We start from the raw sequence: 4593 nt of genomic DNA, 5'->3' as shown, positions 1-4593 counted from the left end.
CCAGTGGCAGGCGCCCTATCAGCTCTTAAGTGCCTGTCCCGTGCCCACACAGACGGGTTTTTATTTGGCCAGATTCTCGGTTTAGAACATGAGAAAAAAGAAAAGAGTTTCACCCTCTCGGGCTCCTGTTACTGGGGCTGACTTGTTGGGAGGCCTTCAGAATCCGCCAGGGAGTAGCCCTGGCTGGGGCTCGTCAGTTGCCCCGACAACTGTCTCCCTGTTCACTGACTCTCAGAAAAAGAAATGAGGCTCCAAGGCTTTATAGGAGGAAGTAGACAACGACACACCAGAGAACAACGAGACAGGAGACAATGCCGGCAGTTATACAGACACGAAAGGGCATAGAAAAACACATAGACAGAGACAGACCCACATCGGCTGACAACACAGAACTGGGGGGCGGGACCCCCTGAGTTTCCCTATCCTCTGGAACAAGGGTCACCTTACCGAATGGCGTCCACTGTTTCTCAGATCCGGGCTTAGGAGAGGAGGTTTCCTTCTCGCAGAGCTGGCTGCCTTCCAGCATGCTCGCTGGCCTCGGCCTCACGCCAGCCGGAACGGCCAATCCGTTCCCTCATGGAAAGCTTTCCCTCACGCCAGACACCTTCCTGCCTTTTAGCAGGGCCTCGGATTTACACTGGGCTTCCTGCGCCAGATACCTTCCTGCTTCACAGCAGAGCCTCAGATTTACACTGGGCTTTTCCAGACCTGCCTGAGCACCGGTGCTATTACCTGTCCTTTTTCCCCTTTGTTCCAAAAAGCATTCTTCCCCCGTCAAGGGATCCCGAACGAGCCCCCAAATGTTCTGCCCGTAGTCCGAGTCCCCGGTCGGGAAAGAAGACTCCTCGAAACAATGCAACTTGCTATAGGGGAATTTATTACTGACTCGAGCCAGGGCCTCCCACTCTCACCAAGGGTGTGAGGACGAAAAGGCCCCGAGCCCCAGTTCTCTCGGGTATTTATTAGGTCAAAAAAAGCAGCAGGTAGTTGGCGCAAGCGGATTGGTTACACAATAGGTAGTTGGCACAAGTGGATTGGTTACACAGTTGCAAGGTAATTTTTGTTGGCACAACGTGGGGCTTTCAGCTTTCCCCTGATAGGTTCCCTTTTTCTTTCTAGGCATATGTTGATTGGCTGGCTCCAGGAGGCCTGATAATTATGTTACCCCGGGAAACCAGGCCTACTCTTAATCTAGGCTGCCTGTCATGGCATTAGCCATGACAGCCTCACAATTACTTTGCTAGCATGTGAGATGAGTGCAATTGTGTGGTCATTTGAACATTCTTTGGCATTGCCCTTCCTTGGAATTAGAATGAAAACTGACTCTTTCCAGTCCTGTGGCCACTACTGAGTTTTTCAAATTTGCTGGCATATTGAGTGCAACACTTTCACAGCATCATCTTTTAGGATTTGAAATAGCTCAGTTGGAATTCCATCACCTCCACTAGCTTTGTTCACAGTGATGCTTGCCAAGGCCCACTTAACTTCACACTCCAGTATATCTGGCTGTAGGTGAGTGATCACACCATCATGGTTCTCTGGGTCATTAAGATCATTTTTTGTATAGTTCTTCTGTGTGTTCCTGCCACCTCTTCTTAATATCTTCTGCTTCTGTTAGGCCCATACTGTTTCTGTCCTTTACTGTGCCCATCTTTGCATGAAATATTCCCTTGGTATCTCTAATTTTCTTGAAGAGATCCCTAGTCATTCCCATTCTATTGTTTCCATTTCTTTGCATTGATCACCTGGGAAGGCTTTCTCATCTCTTCTTGCTATTTTTTGGAACTCTGCAATCAGATGGACACATCTTTCCTTTTCTCCTTTGCCTTTCACTTCTTTTCTCAGCTATTTGTAAGATCTCCTCAGGCAACCATTTTGCCTTTTTGCATTTAGCAAGGAAATTAAGACAGGACAGCACCAGATGTGGGATGTGGGATCTGGGCCTAGCTATGACATCTCTGGCAAGACTACCCCATATTTAGTGGGGATGTGGATTTGGCATCTGATGAGTTTCCAACTTGCATTGTCTATGGCCCTATCCAGATCATCCTCTTCAGAAGGGGGAGGGTAGGTGTGGGTGAACCTTCTTATATATGTCTCATCTCTTTTTTCTTGAAAGTTATGCTCTTGGAATGGCTAAGCTCTAAGCTTGTTTTAAAAAGTATTTATTTTTGGCTGCTCTACCTCTTTGTTGCTGCTTGGACTCTTCTCTAGTTGCAGCAAGTGGGGGCTTCTCATTTCAGTGGCTTCTCTTGTTGTGGTTCCCAAGCTCCTATAACACAGGCTCGATAGTTGTGGCACACAGGTTTTGCTCCATGGCAGGTGGAATCTTTCAGGATCAGGGATCAAACCCATGTTTCCTGCATTGGCAGGCAGATTCTTTACCACTAACAAACCAGGGAAGCCCTATCCTTCTCTTTTAAAACTCAGAGGATTAGAGGAGTTCCCGGATTAGTTTGTAAAAGGAAGACTATTAAAAAAGAAGAAGAAGAAGAAAGAAAGACTATTTTCCTCTGTACAGACCCCAGGTCCCACACAGGTGAGCTAAGCTCTGGGCAGAGTATGAACTCATACTATCACTACCAACTGCTTTTTCTCTGTGACAAGTGCATCTGCATCATGACAGGTTTGAAAGTGGTGCAAGTTCAGACTGTTTGGAATACCTCGTTGGCAAGGAAACTAGAGTTTACTGTTCCCAATTATCACACTCACACATATTAATTCATCAAACTGTTTACTCAGTATATATATGGGTACAGATGTTTTCCTTTCAAATGCAGCACTGAAGAAGTGTCAGCAGCAGGCATGATTTGACAAAGCCATGTGCCCTGATCTCTGGATGCCCCAAGTCAGGGCAGAGCCTGCTCCTCAACAAGGGGCAGCGGCCTGGCTTCATCATCAACCACTGACCCCACCCTCGCACCAGAGCACACGATCCTGACTGTAGACATCACCATCACTGGATGCACTCTTACTTTCTATTCATCTGTTATACCCAGGAGGACAAAAGTATACGATTTACTGTGGCACTCAGGACTGTCTGGTGATGTCATGGTTTGGGGACACATCCATACCACTTTGGATGGCTGCAGTGCCAGCATCTCTGGTTTCATTTTTCCCTTCACATGGTCTCTAACAAGCATATGAAAGTTAATCCACTTTGCACATCTTTTTGTGAGTCTGAGCTTGATGTGTTTTTTAATGAACAATTTAAATGACAGTAGTGCTTTAGTTGGAACCCTCAATTTACAATCACCTCACTTGTGTTTCTCTCTCTTTTTCATCTCACCAGTCACTGCTTCACAGTGACATTATCTTTGCCGGGCACCTTTAATGATTTGGGGGCTTCCCAGGTGGCTCAGGGGTAAAGAATCCACCTGCCAATGCAGGAGATATGGGTTTTATCCCTGTGTCGGGAAGATGCCCTGGAGGAGGAAATGGAAACCTACTCCAGTATTCTTGCCTGGATAATCCCATGAACAGAAGAGCCTGGAGGGCTACAGTCCATGGGGTCACAAAGAGTCGGACTCGACTGAGCAACTGAGCACACATGCACAAATATCTAAATATAATGATGTAGATATTCAGGCATTAAGTAAATTTGTTCCTAGTGTATTTCATCTTAGCATTTTAAAAGAGTCCTGATAATAAGATGTCAAGACTGCCTGGATGAATTGTGTAATAACTGTGAAAAAAGCTACAAAAAGCCCACAGAGAAAATAAAGAAAAATCATATAGCATCACCAAATCTGCAGACGTGGCCCTAGAACAAATCCACTACTTACCAAGGTGACTTGATATGGAGATTGAGCTTGCAGTGTTGGGAGGAATCCATGCCATGTGGAAGAAAAGCATACTTTAACTTATATTTCATTCTTCTAAGCTACTCATGACATATTAAGGTCACACTGCCTGCTTCTAAGTTATAAACAGACATCAGGAGACAGAATTTTCTAAGATAATCAGAGTGAGAAGGGCTTTTCCCTTCTCTATGTGGCCAATAAGGGGTCAGGGGAGAATCTCAATAGGGGAAACCATTTCACTATCATAAACAGATTACAGAGCACTATTACAGACAAGCTGTTTGTGTGCAGTAGGAGAGAATGACTGGGTGAAAAATGATATCTGATAAATGACAGGGAGGGTGCTACATTGGGTCTATGCTAGCCTCTTTAACAGTCTACTTCAGCCTAACTTATTATGCTTCATGTAGGGCTTACCAAGTGGCTCAGTGATAAAGAATCCATCTGGCTATGCAGGAGATGCCAGTTCACTCCCTGGGTTGGAAAGATCCCCTGGAAAAGAAAATGGCAACCCACTCCAGTTTTCTTGCCTGGGAAATCCCATAGACAGAGGAGCCTGGGAAGGCTACAGTCCATGGGGTCACAAAGAGTCACACCTGAGCATGCGCACACATGCGCGTGCGCACACACACACATACACACGAACACAGGAATCTATACCTTGAAGAACCTCTGTTTTAATCTTAGAAAAGTTGTTTTTCAATTTGGCATGGTGTCTGTGATGGAATCTAGTATGGAGCCTTTGAAGAGGTTCTCTGGGGGTGATGATTCTGAATCCTGAAATGGGAAA

This window comes from Muntiacus reevesi, chromosome 13 (assembly GCF_963930625.1).
Source record: "Muntiacus reevesi chromosome 13, mMunRee1.1, whole genome shotgun sequence".
Classification (NCBI taxonomy): Eukaryota; Metazoa; Chordata; class Mammalia; order Artiodactyla; family Cervidae; genus Muntiacus; species Muntiacus reevesi.
This window is presented reverse-complemented; position numbering follows the sequence as displayed.